Source organism: Cynocephalus volans, chromosome 8 (genome assembly GCF_027409185.1).
Source record: "Cynocephalus volans isolate mCynVol1 chromosome 8, mCynVol1.pri, whole genome shotgun sequence".
Taxonomy (NCBI): domain Eukaryota; kingdom Metazoa; phylum Chordata; class Mammalia; order Dermoptera; family Cynocephalidae; genus Cynocephalus; species Cynocephalus volans.
The window spans coordinates 99,095,216-99,115,074 of record NC_084467.1 but is presented as its reverse complement, the minus strand read 5'-3'; positions in this window follow the sequence as shown (position 1 = coordinate 99,115,074).

Genomic DNA, 19,859 nt, shown 5'->3' with positions numbered 1-19,859 from the left:
GTGGTGTCATATTTACTTGGTTTTTTATATTTCTTCTGGTACTTCTATATTGATGACTAGTCGGTTGGTAGAGCAGTTGCTTCTTTTTTACTCTGGAGTGGGCTTTGAGGAGTGATACTTCCTCTTCTTTTTCCAGTCTTTGCTGGTGACAGTCCTTATGTCAGTGCAGTTGAGTGGACAGCAGACTGCCTGCACAGTGGCTGTGGCTGCTAGTGTGATGGTCAGCCACCCTCACAGCAGCAGTGGTTGTGGTGGTGGCTGTTGTGGGCCACCCATAAGAAGTGGTGTTTTTGATAAACTCCTGCCCTCTGCTGGGTGGTAGGAGCTTGCCACAGCTCTTACCCAAGATACTTTTTATCTTTACCTACTTTTCTGAGTCTTTATCATGAAGTGATGTTGAATTTTGCCAAATGCTTTTTCTGTTTATTGGGGTAATCACATGGTTTTTGTCTTTGATTTTGTTGATGTGGTGTATCCACATTTATTGATTTGCATATGTTGAATTATCCCTGCATATCTGGGATGAAACCCACTTGATTATGGTGTACAATTCTTTTGATGTGTTACTATATTCTCTTTGCTAATATTTTTTTGAGGATTTTTGTGTCTATGTTCATCAGAGATATTGGCCGTAGTTTTCTTTTTTTTGTTGTGTCTTTGGCTTTGGTATCAGGGTGATGCTGGCCTAATAGGATGATTTTGGGAGAATGGCTTCTGTTTCAGTTCTCTTTTTGAAGAGAATAGGTATTGATTCATCTTTAAAGTTTTGGTAGAATTCAGCAATAAAATTTTCTGGTCCTGGGCTTTTCTTTATTGAGAGACTGCTGGTTACTGCTTCAGTCTTGTTGCTTGTTATTGGTCTGTTCAGGTTTTCTGTGTCTTCTTGGTTCTGTCTTGGTAGTTTGTATGTGGCCAGAATTTATCCATTTCCTCCAGGTTTTCAAATTTGTTGAAGGATATTTGTTTATAATAGTCTCTAATGATTCTTTGTATTTCTGTGGCATTGATTGTAATGTCTCATTTTTCATTTCTGATTTTTGTTACTTGGGCCTTTTCTTTTTTAATTAGCCTAGCTAATGGCTAATGGTTTATCTATTTTGTTTATCTTCTTTAAAAAACTTTGTTCCATTGATCTTTTTTATTTTTGGTCTCTATTCAATTTAGTTCTGTTTTGATCTTAATTATTTATTTCTATCTATTAATTTTGGGGTTGGATTTTTTTTCTAATTCATTGAGGTGTAGTGTTGTTTATTTGGAATCTTTCTATTCTTTTGTTACAATAAACTTCCCTCTTAGCACTGCTTTTGCAGTATCCCACAAATTTTGGTATGATGTGTCTTTATTTTCATTAGCTTCAAGGAATTTTTCGATTTCTTGTTTAATTTTTCTTGGACCCATAGGTCTTTGAGAAGCATATTGTTTAATTTCCATGTATTTGCATAGTTTCCAGAGTTTTGCTTGTTATTGATTTCTAGTTTTAATCCACTGTGGTCTGAAAAGATACTTGAAATGATTCCAATTTTTAAAAATTTGTTGATACTTGATTTATGACCTAACATCTATCCTGGAGAATGTTCCATGTCCTGATGAAAAGAATGTATATTCTATAGTTGCTGGATGACATGTTCTGTAGATATCTGGCAGGTCCAATTGGTCTAAAGTATAGTTTAATTCTGTTTCTATGTTGATTTGTTGCCTAGATGATTTGCCAAATACTGAGAGAGGGGTGTTCAGGTCCTCAACTATTATCATATTGGGGTCTATCTCTTTCTTCAGGCCGAATAGTGTTTGGTTTATATATTTGGGTGCACTGGTGTTGTGTGAATATATATTTACAATTGATATATGTTTTTGCTTGATAAATCCCTTTATTATTATATAGTAGCCTTCTTTGTCTCTTTTTATGGTTTTTGATTTAAAACCTATTTTATCTGATATAAGAACAGCTACTCCTCCTTGTTTTTTGGTTTCCATTTGCATGGTATATCTTTTCCCATCACTTCACTATTAGTCTGTGTGTGTCGTTACAGGTGAGTGGATCTCTTGAGACAGCATATAATTGGGTCTAGCTTTTTAATCTAATCAGTCCATGTCTTTTAAGTGGAGAATTTAATCCATTTACATTTTGAGTTGTTATTGAAAGGTATTGTCTTACTCCTGGCATTTTATTGAGTTTTCTTTGGATGTTTTAAATATCTCTTGTTCCTTTCTTCCCCATTTATTGTTTGTTTTTGATGTTTGTTGTTTTTTTTGAGATGGTAAGATTTAGTTTCTCTTTCTCATTTGCATTTTTGTTCTACCAGTGGGTTTTGTTCTTTCTTGTGTGTTCATGGTAGTGATTATCATTTTTCAGATTCCAGATAGAGGACTCCCTTGAGGATTTCTTGCAGGGCTGGTTGTATGGTGGTGAACTCCTATAGTTTTTGTTTGTCTGGGAAATACACTATTTCTCCCACATTTCTGAAGGGTAGGCTTGCTGAGTAGAGTATTTTTGGCTGGCAGTTTTTTCCTTTTAGTATTTTGAATTTTCATGTGGCCTGTAGAGTTTCCATTGAGAAATCTGCTGCTAGTCTGATGGGGACTCCTGTATAGATGACTTGATACTTTTCTCTGCTGTTTTAAAGATTCTTTCTTTGTCTTTGAGCTTTGTCAGTATGCTTATAACATATTTTGGAGAGGATCTTTTTGGATTGATTCTGTTTGGGTATTTTTGAGCCTCCTGGATCTGAAGGTCCATGTTTCTCCTTATAACTGGGAAGTTTTCCATTATTATTTAATTGTATATGTTTTCAGTACCTTTTCTTTTCTCTTCCTCTTCCAGACACCCATGATTCAGATGTTTGTGTGCTTAAGGTTGTCTGCTAGCTCTCTTAGATTTTCTTCATTTTTAAAATTCTTTTTTCTTTCTTTCTTTTCTTTTTTCTTTTTTCTTTTTTTTGTCTGCCTGGGTTATTTTGAAGAGACCATCTTCAAAATCAGAAACCTTTCTTCCACTTGCTCTAACCTGCTTCTTAAGCTCTCCTTTGTGTATTTTATTTCCTTGAATGAATCATTCAGTTCCATGAGTTCTGCTACATTCCGTTTAAATGTATTAATCTCTTTGTAAATTTCCTCCTTCGTACGCCATATACTTTTTCATTTTATTGTGTTGTCTGAATCTTCTTGTATCTCATTGATTTTCCTTAAGATTGTTGCTTGGAACAATCGTTTTCAGTCATTTCAGTGGTTTCCTGCTTTGTGGTGTCTGGTACTTGAGAACTACTGTATTTCTTATGTGGTGTCATATGCTTTTGGTTTTTTGTTTATTTATTTTTGTATTTCTAGCATCTCTACATTGTTATCTAGTCATCTGGTAAAGAAGTTGCTTCTTCTATTACTCTGAAGTGGGCTTTGAGGAGAGAGACTTCCTCTTGTAGATGTGTTTTATATCAACTGTTGAGTAGGGTGTGTTAGTATTGATTCTGGGTAGATGCAGTAGTGCAGTCTCTGTGAGGGTACTTCAGCTGCATTTAGTGTCGTAGTTGCATGTGAGTGTCTCCATGGCCGAGGCACTGGGGCACTTAGTGATTACTTGCTGAGGTAAGTGACAGTTTGTTAGTTCATTAAGGACATGGAAAGCTCTTGAGCTCTTGGGATAAGTGCCTGGGTGCTCTGTTGCTCTTTGGCTGGGATGGGTTTCCCTGGGGGGGCTTTTTGGCACCCACGCTTGTGTCCCATGACCTTGATGGGTACATTGGTATATACTAGAACTCCTCAGTTTGAATGGGTGACCCTGTGCAGGGTTTCTCTTTACTCTTTTCTAGAGGCAAAGGCTCCTCCTGGGACCTTGCTTTCCCCAGTTGGGGGACAGTTTGGTGGTAACTGGGAATTTTCTTTCTTACTCTACTGGGGTATACTGAATTTCTGTACTCTTGTGGGGTTCCACATGTATCTCTCCCCAGATCAAGGTAGTTATGTGGGCTGCACACATACCTCCCACCTTCAGGCACTACCATTTTTGGCCACTGGCTCATGGGTCTGTACTCACCCACCTCTTTCCCTGGGCTCTGCTGGTGATTCTCCTTGCACCAATGCAGCTGAGTGATCAGTAGACCACCTGCACGGTGGCCATGGTTGCTGCTGTGGTGGTGAGCCAACCTTGCAGTGGCAGTGAGTGTGGAGGAACACCTGCACAAAAGTAGTGTCTGTGGCAGAGCAGGAGCTACCCACAACTTCTCCTTTTTTAAAACATTTCTTGCAAGGCACATCTAATGGTGGCAAATTCTCTCAGTTTTTCTTTGCAAGACATGGAATTCTAGGTTTGTTTGTTTGTTTCTTTTAACACTAAATATTTAAATTCAATCTGACAACCCTGCCTTTTAATTGGTGTATTTATACTATTTACATTTAATGTGATTATCAATATGGCTTTGTTTAAGTTTGCCATCATGATATTTGTTTTCCATTTGACATGTTTATTCTTGTACCCCCTTTATTCTTACTTTTATTGGCTTCTTTTTTATTAATTGCATATTTTTTTATGATTTCATTTTTTCTTTTTTATTACCTTATCTATTTGTTTTGCTTTTGCTTTTGTTTTTTAGCGATTGCTCTAGGGTTTATAGTATATACTTTAAACTTAAGATATTCCACCTTCAAATAATATTATACCATTATACATATTATATAAGAACTGTATAACAATATATGGTTCCATTTTTATTTTCCCATCCTGGCCTTTGTGTTTTTGTTGTTACACATTTTACATCTACATATGTCATAAACTTCCAAAATATGTTGTTAATATTTTTACTTTAAACATTGAATTATCTTTTACAAATAAGAATAAAACATCCTTTAAATTCACTCTCATTTTACTATTTCTGGTGTTCTCCATTTCATTGTGTAGATCCTAATTTGCATCTTGCATTGTTTTTCTTCCATCTGAAGGTTTTTAACATTTCTTATAGTGCTGCTCTGATGGTGATAAATTATCTTCGCTTTGTATACCTAAAAAGCCTTTATTTTGCTTTCTTTTATTAAAATGTATTTTAACTCTATATAGAATTTTAGGCTCAAAGGTTTTTTCCTTTCAGTTCTTTAAAGATGTGATTCCACCATCTCTAACTTGCATTGTTTCTAGTGGGAAGTCTGTTGTAATTTTTATTTTTGTTTCTCTGTATGTAATATAGCTCCTCCCACTCCTATCCCCTTTGTATTTATTTTAAGATTTTACCTCTATTACTACTTTCCAACAATGTGATGATTATGATCTTTTTTCTTTGGTGTGATTTTCTTTATGTTTCTTCTGTTTAGGACTAACTGAGCTTTTTGGATCTGTGGGTTTGTAATTTGTTTGCTTTTTAAAATTTTAGGATAAATAAAAAGAAGTTTTCATAGGTCAAGTTCCCTGGAAACATATCTTTAGATAGTGATTTTCATGAAGGAGTTTTATTGGGGTGTGCACTCAGGAACAACACCTGAGAGAAACAGAATTGAGCAGAGGGAAAATATGAACTGTAATGCAGTGAGAAGAGAAGTCCTAGACATGCCTATAGGTATCTTTGGAGCTGATATAGCCCTCATAGTTGTCTAAAATTTGAACAAGGGGGCCAAGCCCCATGTTGACTGGCCATTTGGTGTGGGCTACTCTTAGGAAAATGGCATAAACTTAGGTAAGAAATCACCATTTGGCCAAGAGAAAATTCTGGAGGGGAATGCAGCTGTAAATGATCTGTAGTCAACACTCCTGATAGTGTGGGGAATGAGCGTCTCACTCCTGCAGGGGAAATGTAGGCAGTACCCCACAGCATCCTCTACAGAAATGCTTCCTTGTAATAAGTAACAAACTTGAAATCATCAATGCTGGAGGTGGTACAGACTCTCAGTTCCTGCAGTATATGTTACTTCTGCTCTTTTTGGCATTTTCATCAATGATAGTCTTTAATTATTACTCAACTGTTTTGTGTATATAAGTCCTCAATTAAATTGTAAGCTTTTAGAAAACAGGTTCCATTTTTACCACTCTGTAGCTCCCAAAGTGGCAGAGTATTGTGATTATTTACCAATGGAGTAATAACCCCCAAAAGAACATTTTGGATCACCTCATCCAAACTCTTCATTTTACAGTTGGGTAAACTAAGGCCAAGAGAGGTTGTACAGCCAATAGGTATCTTACCTGAGACAAGAATCCAGATCTCTTAATCTGTGATTCAGTATTCCTTTCATGGTGCCTTGCCATGTTGTAGTAGGTCATCAGTAATTAATACACAAATATAATTGAGTATTTACTACTATACATCTAATAAATAAATAGCTCCAAGAAACTTTACATAAGCATGGATAGCATTGCACAGATGTTTTAAAGAAACATAGGATTTGAAGAAGACTCAAAGATCCACCTAAACAATAAATTATGAGTAATATATTTTATGTTTGTAAACAAATATAGATTTTGAGTGCTTAAATACATAGAAAAAGACTAAGGATAGGATATGATATACACTCTATCACATGTTAATGCTGAGTATCTCTGGGTTGTGGAATTAAGAACAATTTTTTTCATTTGCAGTTAAATTTTTTAACAATAAACATAGATTGATCATGTAATTTTAAATGAAGGTGAATCAAATATCTAGTCCAATGAGCCATTTCAGGATTGTGTTGGTCTTCAGCATCCCTGTAACAAGTTGCTTGCCACCTCTGTAGCTGGCCTAATCCATCTTTGGACATCCATGACTCTTAGAATAGTCTTATATTGAACTGAAATCTATTTCTCCAGAGTTTTTGCCTTTGACCCTATTTTTCCCTTGTGGTCATTCATTGGAAGTTTTATCTTAATTTGACGTGAAAGGCCTTCATACATGAAGACAGCCTATTCTCCTTCCAGCTAAATGTCTTCCCTCCTTTTCTCTTCCCAATTTCACAATATTTGGGGCTATCTTTAGTCATTGAGGACCACCTCAAACATACCTCAATAGGTCTTTGGGAGCTTCAACCAGAGAAAGACTGTTAGGTGGATCCAGATTAGCCATTGCTGGGTTATTTGCTGACTGAATGTTAATCAGATGCTCAACATGTGACATGCTATAGGCTGGGGATCGAAGAATGAATCTTAAGATTCTTCCCCGGGAGTCACAGTCTGGAAAAGGCAGATATAGGACAGATGATGACCATGTAGCTTAATGAAGGTATTAAAAGAAATCAATGCAAGCATGGAGTTGTGACTAACTCTCCCCGGGGGAGTGCAGAAAGCATTGCAAAGGAGGTGGCATTACAGCCATGTCTTGAAGGGAGAGAATGTGCTTGCCTTGGTCCAATACAGAGGCAGACTGGCTGAGGCCACCAGCTTTTCCCAAGGGAGTTTTGCTTCTCCAAATGCAGTGGTGAGTTCCTTAGTGGTTCCTGCCCAGTCACAGAGTGTGTTGGCTAGTTCATTTCTTGGGAAGGGTGAGGTGTGGAAATGGGAGCATGGCAGGGCATGAAGCAACAGGGAGATGCTGTGTTCTAATAGGTGGATCTGTAGGCATTTTTGTCCTCTTGTGAGCAAAGAGTTTTTACCTAAACGAAGATGAGAAACTAGAGTCAACTTTTCCCATAGCACTTGGTAAATCAGATTCAGCCCAGAGTATGGCATTCAGCCAGCTCCTCTGAACTAAATGTATTCATCTTTTTCACATTGAACTAAATGTGTTCAATCCTTTTCTCCCCATGCCACCTCATTCTTAGAAAACCTGCCCATATACAGCCTGAAAGGGGTGGCTCCAATTATCATGTGTCTTCACTTCTGTAATATCTGAGTGTGCTAGTATAGATGAGCTAACAAACGGCTCTCTGCAGGGAATATGGAATGGGAATATAGAAACTGAGCCATTGACCTAGGGGAGATTTGTTGCCAGGTTCCATCAACTGGGGTGAGGCCAACTTTTCAGCTCATTCATGATGGACCATGTGAAAGTGGGTTCATGAGCACAGAAACGGGACTGGGGAGAGGGAAATATGATATAAGATAACATAGAAGATGTGAAAGACATGCATCTTGATATGGAAGGACAGAAAAGAAACATGTCAATTCCCCATTTCCATAAGGCTCATTGTGATTTTTTTTTACAATTTTGTTCTATGAGATTCTTCTGGGTCCTTGAAATAAGGTCTATTTTTCAAGCTAGCTTGAATGAACATCTGTTTCCTGCAATCAAAATGACTCTAAGATATCTTGTTTACTTAAATTACTTCTTTAATTCCTATACCATGGCTAGTATAATTAGGTTGAACTACCTGCCCCTTCTCTAGACCTCCTAATTGTCTTGACTTCAAAGCAAGGATCCTCTTTACGAGAAAGACCAACCTCTGTTGGGACTGTATTTGGCTAATAATGAATCATGACGTCAGTTTAGAAATGTGATCTCAGCTATTCCTGCCTTCTTTCTGCTCTCTTAAAATCTGTTTGGTCTCACAATATACAGGAACCAAAGGCAGCTGGCCTCAGACACTCACTGTGACTTTGGAACTGCAGCAATTTCTCCCTGTTCCGCTGGCTGTAGCCTTAGAAGTAATGCCTGAGTCTCATGCTGCAGTGCTTGAGGACAGAGAGTAGTCACCTATCATGTAGGACAGAGATAAAAATATGCTCAGTGTCCCTTGAAGCATACTGAACTTTATTTCTCCTCAGTCCAGGTGGTTTCGATTAATTTGCAAATATTTATTGAGCATCTACTGTGCATCAGTTATCTCATCTATCTTTCCCGTATTTTTTCCTCCCGTGACTCCTATCCCTCAACTTACATGCTGAGAACATTTTCTTCTCTGATACTCCCTTGGGTTACTGACTCATATCTCTATTTTATTGCTGAACTTTCTTAAAGAGCCACACACAGTTGCTATCTCTACTTCCTTTACTTTTCACTAGCTCCTTATCTCTGTGCCATCTCTCTTCCGCTTTCCCCATGACACAATTTGCTTCTCTGAATTTTCCTGAATCTTTACAGTAAAAACCTCTCTTCCCTCTCCCCCCCTCTGGAAGATGTGGTCCGGGGTCTCCAGCCCAAGCTAGGCTACCCATTGGCCACAGTCTAGCTTGTGCTCCCTGGCCTTTTGTTTCCAGACTTCTCTCTCTAATCATCCCTGAAATTGAAGCCCTGGGTCAGGTCCTGGAGCTGTTGTTTTTTTCTTCTGTTCTTCAATTTGTAAGCTTTCTATAACTTCCTGCTTCTCTTGGCCTTGACTGGTTTATCCTTGGTCTGATCTAGTTTCTCCAGTCAGCTTTCCTCACCCCTAGGCTGTTTCTCCTCCAACTACATTCCTCTGATAGTTCCTGCTTCCCTAGTAGTTCCCTCTTCCCCAGGCACAGTCTCCAAGCTCTTCCCAGGGCTCCAAGACGTGGACCCTCTGGCTGTCTGGGGAAGTCCATGCACTCTTTCTTACAATAATCCTTTTAAATACATTAAGTGAAATATATAGAATGACAAAAGAAATACATTATTTTGAAAAACAACTACCAAAATAAAAATAAAAAACAAATTTGTGATATAGCTTTTTAATTAATGTGCTTTAATTAATGTGTTAAATAACAAGATACAATGATAAATCCAATGACTTTTTTAATGTTGAGGTGGTGATGAGCACAAATAATCTTGCAAAATATCTGTGACAGTTGTAATGTGATATAAAAATATCTGTAATTTCTATTACTGACAAAAGTCATATGTACTGCATACACTGCTATAGTTTGTCATCTGTGCTCATAATACAAGGAAATGCTAAATTTCAGTTAAAAATTAGTGAAAATGAAGATATAATATTTTTTTCTATTCAAGATTATGGACCCCCTGAGTATTATGCCCAGACCATTTGGCCACTGTAGCTTTCAGGTCAAAAAATCGTGTCCTAGATGGTCCCACGACTTGAAATGCTATTTTCTGCGTAGATAATGTCTAAATTTATATCTCCAGATCAGGATATCCATTTGGATATTTTACGATCATCTGTAAAACTTAACATGTCAGAAAAATGAATTTTTGATCTTATCCTCTAGAACAGATTGTCCTTTTTTTCATCTCAATAAATGTCACCTCAATTCTTCTTAGTGCTGAAGCCCAAACACTAGAATTCATTCTTTACATTTCCTTCTTTCTTATTTTCAATTCTAGTTTATAAATAATTCCATCATAATTTTATTCAACAAATATTTACTCAGTACTTACTACATGCCAAGCATGGTTGTGGGAACTGGGGACTCAGCAATATAAGAGAAGTCTTTGCCCTTGTGGAACTTATGTCCTAATTGTGAGACATTGACAATAAACAAAAAAATGCATATGGTTAGTAAGGTAGCCGTAAGTGCATCTAAAAAATTATACATCCAAAATATCTCTCCAATATAGCTACTTCTCTCCATCTTCACTGCCACATGTTTAGTCTAAACCACTTTGGACTCTTGCCTGCAGTGTTCTCCTATCTCAGGCCTCTGTAGCCAATCTTGTTCTACTTCAATCTTTCCTCTGTGCAGCAGCCAAAATGAGGGGAAGATCATGTCCCTTCATGGCTGAAATCTTTGAGTGACTTCCCAGTGTGCTTAGAATAAACCCAGACTCCTCATCTGGAGGCCCTCAGCCACCAAGCCCTCAACTGCCCTCTGTCTTCTCTTGCCAATACCCCTGCCACTACACTTGGGCCCAAATGACACTGGTGTTCCTTGAGGGTATCAGTTTCCTGTCTCAAGGCCTTTATCTGCCTCTCAGCCTGGCTGACTCCTACTCATCCTTCAAGTCTTAACCTAGTTAACCTTCATCTAAAATGCCACGACTTTGGAGAGCCCTTTTCTGGTTCCCAATCTAAATTATGTCCCTTTCTCATTCTTTCTCAGAGCAACTTCTCCATTTCCTTTATACAACAAGCTACTTGTAATAATTATTATTTTATATAACCTTCAAGTGTCTACTTAGTATCTGTTTCTCTCACTATATTGCACATTCCAAGGAGGCAAGAACCTTGTCTGCTTTGCTCACCAGCAGTGTAAGAGTTCTTGGCATTTTGCTAGTGCTTAGCAAATGTGTAGCTGTTGAATGAGTTATGAGTTGCTGTACCTTTCATCTCTGACATCTGCCCCCCAATTCATCACATATTCCAGGTTCATAGTTCCTCTTTTATGAACAGACAAATTAAAAGCTCTACCTATACTTAAGTAGTTCCCAACCTAATCAGTTACAGTTATTCTCAAATTCATTTATCCATCCATCCATCCATTCATTTATTTAACCATTATTTATTGTGCACCTTCTAATTACAAGGCACCATGCCAGGCACTATATAAGATTAAAAGATGAATATAACATGGTTCTTGTCCTCAACCTAGACATTTACAACCTAGAAGGGGATCTAAGAAGTCATCAGATAGCTGTAGCAGGAAAATGGGTGCTATGTGCCATGATCAGCATAGTCAGTGGTGATGGAGGTGCAGAAGAGGTAACAATATTTTCATCTAGAGATTTCAGGAAAGCTTTTGTGGAGAAGGGCATCAGAGCTGGGCCTTGAAGGATGGGCAGGATTTAGATAGCTAGAGTTGGCAGAAGAGGCACCCCAGATGAAGAAACAGAGTACACAGTGTGTAGAAGCATGATAAATAGAGTGTATTTATGACTCTATTTATTCATGAGTGGCCCATAGCCCAGGTTACCTGCAGAGGAGCCATGGAAGGCAGGGACAGGACAAGTGACATTTTGATCTTTATTTGATACCTACTGGGTATCATACTGACTTATGGATATTGAAGCAGTCAAACTAAAGTTATGATGGCCACTTTCATCTGTGGATGGAGAAGCCACTGCCTCACAGCTGTGTGTATTATTTCAGGCTGCTATAACAAAATACCGTGGACTGGGAGGCTTAAACAACAGAAATTTATTCTCACAGTTCTGGAGGCTGCAAGTTCAAGATCAAGGTGCTGGCTAACTCAGTTTCTGGTGAGAACCCTCTTGCTAGTTTGCAGATGGCTGCCTTCTTGCTGTGTCCTCACATGGCCTTTCCCAGAGCATGTAGGTGGAGGGAGAAAGAGGTCTCTTTCTCTCTTCCTCTTCTTATAAGGCCACCAGTCCTATTGGATTAGGACTCCACTCTTATGAGCTCATTTAACCATAACTTCCTAAAAATCATATCTCCAAATACAGTCACATTGAGGATTAGATCTTCAGCATATGAATCTGGGGGGTATGGGTTGGGGTGGCACAATTCATTCCATAGCATGGACCAAACTAGCCTCTGGATCCTTTAGAATTGAAGACCATGGAGGCTTCTCATTCAGTGGTGGACAGGCTGTGTTTCCAGGAGCATCAAGCATCTCAAGGAGCACCTTCAAGGGGCAAAGTACAGGTAAGCTCTATTTTACCTGTTTTCCATATTAGGCCTTCATATAAATTTCCTCTGAAGAAAGGTTTATGTGGCTAAGAAATATATTAGGAACCCTCAAGCTAGTTTTATGAATTCATTTTACCAGAGAAAGAAAGGATCTTGAGATTCAGGAAGGTAAAGAGTCACAAAGTCACACAGCAAGGTACGGACAAATACTAGTGGCCAATGAGCAGAACTATGGTTCTGTGTATGGACTCTTAGTCCACTGTTTTGTCAATTGTTTTTCATAGATTCCTCCTGGTCCAGGAGGGGTAGGCTCTGGTTGTCCCCACTGTGGACATGACTAATTTGTCATGGTGCAGAGTGGTTGTAACAGAAAGTCTTTTCCAGAAGCCGAGTTAGATCCCTGGGGCTCTGGCAGGGAACTGATCTTTTATCTGTTCTTTCTCACCATCCGGTCCACAAGCCCAGACTTATATAATGAGTTGGCAAGAGTTATGGGCTAATAAATAATTTAAGTGTTTTCCCTTAATATGTGTGTTCAGAAAATTATGCCTAAGTATTGTTCTTATGTGCTGTCCGTCACCAAGAGGAATCAGAGGAGGTAATGCTTTCCTCCCTGGTGATGGGAGAGACATGTACATGCCACCTAGGGGGAGGTTGATGTGCTGAGGTTTCTCAAATCATCTCGAATCCTTCAAGAAGCCAAAGACACATAGTGTAGACACAGAACAAAGCTGTTGAGACAAAGGAGGAAACTGTCTTACGTTCCTTCTGAGTTCAGAATACCCAAACTTAGGGTGCAACAGATAAATTTGTGGAAAAAGAATTGATTTTTAAGACTTTTGGTTCACAGATGAAGGGACCCTTACTCCAGGAACCACGCACAGAGCTCTTTGCCACAAGCTCTTTCCCTGTAGCTAAAAGGGGAGTGTGAGAAAGTGGAAAGAGCTCTGTGCGTGGTCTCTGTAGTAAGGGTCCCTTCACTTTCCCTTGTCCATGGAGACCTGTCAACCAAAGCTTCTCACTGCTGCTTTAAGATACATGCCATCCAGGTGGCCAGACTCTTTCACTCCGACAATCTCCTTTTCACTTTGCACTTGTCATCTTTTAGGTTGCAGCTTAAATATTTTATCTTCTTTTAGGAGAGGCATTTCCTGACCACCCTGTCTCCCCCATTGTTATTCTCAACACTACACTTTTCCGCTCCTTCAGAGCACTTAACCCAGGGTATAATTATATATTTATATGTTGCCTCTCCCACACTCCAAGCTTCACTTATGGGCTATGCTAAATACCAGTGTATTACAGGTGCCTGATCAGTGTCTGGCACATCGTAGGCACTCAGTGACTCTTTACTGAATGAATGAGTGGCTTCTTTCCACTAATGTGCAAGTTTTGTTATTTTCTCTTTGTTGAGGATCAGCCACCTGTGTCTTCATATTACAATCAATAATCTTGATCTCTGTGGACTTGCAATCAAGAGCCAAGAAGATGAAGGAGTATAAGAAGTGATTTTAATCTCTAATTGGCCAGTGAAAGATCAAATCCTGGAATAGAACTTTCTGTGATAAATTTATTCATTAGTCTTTCAACAAATGTTTATTGATCAAGTACTATATTTCTTGCACTGTAAAAGTACAAGGGATACAGCACAAATAAGATAGAAATGGTCTCTGCTATCATGGAGCAGACAGAAAAATGTAAACAAAAATAAGCAAAGTTGTTGAGAATAAAAGCAGGATGACAAGCTGAGGGTACGTGGGCAGGCTGCATTGAAAGGGGCCAAAGATGGCTGCTTCATACCAAGACCTGGAGGGTGAGAATGCACTGGCAATGCAAAGCATAGGCACAGAGGGCAACGAATGCAGGAGCCTGAGGTGAGAATGAGCTCAGCCTGTTGGAGCAATAGAAAGGAAATGAGAGTGGCCAGAGGACAGTGAGGAAGAGGGGGTGTGGATTGAAATGAGAATGGCCGTGAAGAGCTCTAAAACCATGATAACAAGTTCAAATTTTATTATACGAGCAGTGGAAAGCCAATGGAGTATTTTTAAACAGGAGAGTGACATGACTTGGTTTATATTTTAGAAAGGTTGGTGGGCGGAGACTGGAGTAGTGAAGGGAAAGACAAAACCAAAGAAACAAGTGAGTCTATTGCAAGTCAAAGAGAAAGGAGGTAGGGGCTTGACCTTGAGTAGTGGCAGGGGGTATGAGAAGTTGATGCTTGAGATTTATTTGGAGGTAGAATTGACAGGTCTCGGTGATGGATTGAATGTAGAGGGTGAGTGAGAGGGAGAAATTGAGGATGACTCTAGTGTGACAAATGGCCCTTTCTTTGAAGTCATGCATCTTTTCAGTTTTCCACTGACTTGACCCACCCTGCTTGCCATCACTATAAACCATTAAGGCTTTCACTCTTCCCTCCTTGGCATCACTAGGCTCCATATTTAGCATCTTGATTCAATAATGTACAATCTGTATGGCTCATATCTTGATCTTCACAGCTCATTGAGCCTCTTTAAATGGTCTGCAACACACATGAATTAAACATGGTGGGCAACGTGAAAGAGACTGTACGTGACAGATATCCCGGCTCTCTTAGCCAAATGTTCTGAATAGAATCCAGGTGGAGCTTATGACTGCAAGGTAATGCTGATGGCCACTGTCTCAGCAGGCATTTTCAGGAAAGATGTAGAAAGTAAAATGTCTTAAGGAGAAAAGTATAGGGGAAAATGAAGGAGGGAGAGAGTGACAAAGTTTGTAATATCAGGGACTGGCTGGTCAAGCATTTTGACGACCTTGAGATAGTGGAATGGCTGAGGTGATCAGTGTTTCATTAAGCCAGACACAGGCCCAAAGAAAAAGGGAAAGACAGAGGGAGCTGGGTGAGGAGAAATGGGACAAGTAATGGGAATAACATGGCCACCATTTATTGAATTCTTACTATTTGCCATGCATTATGCTAAGCTCTTCAGACAATATATTCCATTAATCCTCACAACATCCCCATGAGGATTATCTCCATTTTATAGATAAGAAAACTGAGACTCAAGGAGGTTTAGATAACTTGCCTGCAGACAAATAGCTAGTAACTGTTAAAGTACGGAATCCAGATTAGTGTGACTGCAAAGCCTGTGCACGTAACTATACTATACTACCTTCTTAAAACTGTGAAGGACTCGATGGACGGCAGAGGAGGGGGCAGATGGAGAGAGGGGAAGAGAGCCTAAGAGGACAAATGTATTTGATATTGCAAAAAAGTAGTTGATCAAAATGAGGGGGAATTTAACCTGAAGGGAAAAAACGTAGATTACATGACATGAGAGTGGATCAAATCTTAAAAATTTCTAGAGATGGGTATGGTGTGTTAGCAGCCTCCCACTCTATTTCCCTGCTGGCTGTAGACTCATAGCTTCTTTCTTTATTGCTGTTTCTGCTCCCAGCCATGAAACTCTCTTCCTTGAGAGGATCCAACATCTTCTTACTTCTCTGACCCAGACCAAATCTCACTCGGGGAATGGAGGGTCTGGGGAGGAGAGCAGTCTGAATCTTGACTCCTGAGTGAAGGCAATCCATGCCAGTTGAAAGTCCCTGGAGGAGCAGTACTGCGCTGCAGTTAGCTGAGATTCATAACTTGGCACAAAGACTGCTCATGTTAGATATTCAATTTCCCTGTTCCTGCTTCATGTTTTCAAAGAAATTTCTCTTGCATCCATGTCACTCCTATAGCCCAGGGGACATTCCAGGAAAAGCATATTTTACTACTCGAAGAAAGAGGACTAGAATAAGTGAAGGCTCTTGTCCTCCGTATCTATGTCCTGAGTTCACAGCTTTCAGACTATGAATAGGCATTTCCTGAGATCCAAATAGATGGAAATTTATTGACTAGTCTATCATAGTCTATATCATTAGTAGAATCAATATCAATGTGCCACACTGTGCTCGATGGCAAAGCTACACAAGTATGAACCTGACAGATACAGAGTCTGTCCTTGTGAAGCTTATGGAATACTGAGGTAGATAGATATTGGATAAGAAATTATAATTGCCAAGGCACACTTATGAACAGGAGAAATATAAGCATTCTAGTAGTCTGGTGTCAAAAACCTCAGTTTGTGTCTTTTAGTAGCTCTTTGACCATGTGTAATTTTTAATCGCAGAGAGTCTCAGTTTTCTCTTTTACAAAATGGAGACCATTGACTCATTAAACAGATGTTTGTTGAACAGCTCTGGGATTACTAGCTTGGGTGTCAAGAGAAAGCATTTCTGGAGATGGTGTTTGAGCTGAGACATGATTGATGTGAAGGCATCAGCTACATGAAGAGTGGCAAGGGCAGGAAGAGGGATTCCAGACTAAGGGACCGTGCTTGCAGGGGCCACGAGATGGGGATGAGTGCAGCCCTGTCCCCCCTCAGCCCACAGGCAGAGTACTAGGAACTATTGATCCAAGGTTGGTTTATCATTGTTTTCATCCTCAATATTTTTACGTTTGGTTATTACTCTGATACAATATTCTCTACCCTCAAGGAGCTTCCTTTATAATTGGGGAGGTAACATATTCTTCTCCTTAGAGAAGAATATAAGATGATGGATAGCAAAGTGCCAAGTGATGAGGCTTGGAGAGAATATGCTGTGGAGGGTAGGGGAGCAGGGAGGCTAGTGTGGAAAGGGACAGGTATTTCCTCTTTGTCATGCAGGATACACCAGTGACTGTGGTCCGGAGATGCCCCAAGCAGTGAAACCACGGATGTTGCACTGCAACCAGCAGTCTTGCTTTCCTCTGCTGTTAACCCTGAGCCTGGGGAAGAAAAGCCACATTGTAGAGATGGTTTTGCCTCCCTGTGGAGCTACTAGACTAGGGAAGAGCCCTTGTGGGGTGTCCGGCAGCAGAGGATGGCCCAGAAAGAAGTAGGAGGGAGAATGAGAAGAATTGTGGTGGCCAAAGAAGCAACCCCGAATAGCTAGGAGTTGGCTCAGCTGGATAGATCCTTGGTGATAATCAGAACCCAGGTTCTCTGCTGCCTCCTGCCCTCCCCAAAGTGCTCAGGACTGTAGCTGACATGGTTCAGGAAGGCGGATGTTTGATTCCGGCTCCATTTCAATTCCAAGATTGGTTTTCTTGCTGAACTTGTATTGGAGACCATATGGGCATTTCAGACATCCCACGCCCACAAACCAATAAATAAAAATGAAAACAAATCAACCCTAAATATGTTCTCTTTGTCTCCTGCAAGCTGAGCCCTGGTGGCGACAGCTGCAAGGTGAGGAGCCCCACACTGCTGTCTGACTGGCTGTCCTCCAGGCTCCTCTAGCAGTCACAATTCTTTAATCACACTAGCATTTCTTTTGTAGGTACCTACTCTATGCAAGGTGGCTTTCTCACCTCTGGAAGGAGGCCAGAAAGCTGTAGTCTTTGCTGCAGTATCAGAGACTCTCGAGTTTCTCTCAGGGGTGTTGTGGAGAGTTTTCCCTCTGATAGCCCAATTACCCAGGGAGGAGGTAGCGGGCCCTTCCAATCTTTGATAAACAGAAGCCTCTGTGAGGAGAGTGGCCTAGTCTCTTGCTGAATGTAGTTGTTCAGGGCAGGAGGAAGGGGAAGGTTTAGGTTTGATGCAGAGACTGTTAGTTCTCAACAGAGAAAATCTCAATTCACAGATGAGCCAAGATAGGAGGGAACCTTCCTGACATAAATTAGACACAAAGCAGAATTCATGGAAGAGTGGAATCAACTTTCCTGAAAAACTGTAATCAAGGAAGAACTAGTGATTTACTTGTGCTGCTGCCTGGGTTCAAAGAGATGGACAAAATGACCTCAAAATCAACCCACAAGTACTTATTGAGCATCTACTGTTTGCCAAATACTCTCCATCCTATGTCTCTTTTCTCTAGAGCTGTACTGCTACTTTAAAGCAGGGACCAGCAAACTATGGCCCTTGGGCCAAACCTACCTACCTGTTTTTGTCAGTAAAGTTTTATTGGAACACAACACAGCCATGCCTATTCATTTACCTATTATCTGTACGTGCCTTTACTACTTAACTCTGCTGGTGTTAAGTAGTTGCAACATAGACTGTATAACCCACAATGCTGAAAATACTTACTATTTTGTCATTTACAGAAAAAGTTTGTTGATCCCTACTGTCAAGTTTTCTGTTCTGACAAAGAATTCCACAGAGAGGTGGTAGCCAGGGAGAGGTGGGTAGAAAGAGAGAAGGGAAGTAATATGTATTAAATAGAACATAGGTACAGTAGTTAAAAATGCCCTGAAAGCAAACAGACTTGGGTTCAAATCTCAGCGCAATCACTTACTAGCTGTGGGCTTCGGACAAGTTACTTAGCCTCTATGTATCTTAGTTTCCACATCTGTGAAATGACTCTGACAATTGCATTTATCTCATAGGGTGGTCACGAGGATTGAGGGAGCTAACGTAGGCCCCACTTAATGCATAAGTGCCCAGTAGGGGGAATCTATTATTTTTACTATTAATGCTGTGTACCAGGCAATAGGCTAAGCACTTCATGTATTTTATCTCAGTTAATCCTTACACTGTCCCTATGATGTTGGTATTATTTATTTCCATGTTACAGGGAGGGATCTGTGGCACAGAACATTGCTTCAGGTCACCGGGCTCAGAGCTAGCAGTGGTCTATACGAACATACATCCTGTGGATCCTTGAGGAAGGGAAATGGTATGATAATTCCAAGGAGTCACAGTGGGGGCTGGGTGGGTTCCAGACCACCTTTTGGAGCTCATGTCAGCACAAGTCCCAGCTCCAGGAGGAAACTGTGAAGTCGTTTCTGAGTAGGCACAGAGAGGTGGGGCCTCTAGGAGGGTGAAGGCAGAGTGCACCCACCAGCCTATGGAGAAAATGGCCTCTGGGCAACTTCAGTGTGAGAAATGGAGCAACAGTGGCCAAAGCCCCGAGAACCCTTGCATCAGAATTGGCAAGGTCTGCTTTGGAACATGGTGTGGAGTTGCATGATTTCCTTCATTTCCTGTCACCTTCATCTTTAATTTCTACCCACAGTCTCTTCATGTCATCCTGGGACTGGACAGGGAGTACCTGGGCTGGGATGGGAGGGTAGAAATGAGATAAGGATAAGGCTAATAGTCACAGTGGATCGAGAGCAGGGGAGGGGAGGGTGGCAAAGCTACCAGGTGGCGTCTTGAGGCTACATCATACATATTTTAAGGCAAACTCCAGAAGCTTTATTCAGTTACCTAGGTCTATTGATGTCCCTTGGACTGGATCAATATATCTTCCTGGAGAATTCTGAGGAGAAAAATCTATGTGGGGCCTACTCTGTAGGGAGAGCACGTTGGTGCCAGAGTGACAGCTCCGTGAGGAGAGTGTTAAGCACTCACACGCTGATGTCTCTGCCATCTGCCTGGCTTGCCCCTACCTTCAAGATGGAGCAAATGATATGAAGAGGGGTGAGCAAGTAGAAAGCTGTCATGCATTCACACACAAAGAGATCCAGCACTTACGAGCTCCTATGGTGTCCCAGGCTGCATGCTGGACACTAGAGTTAC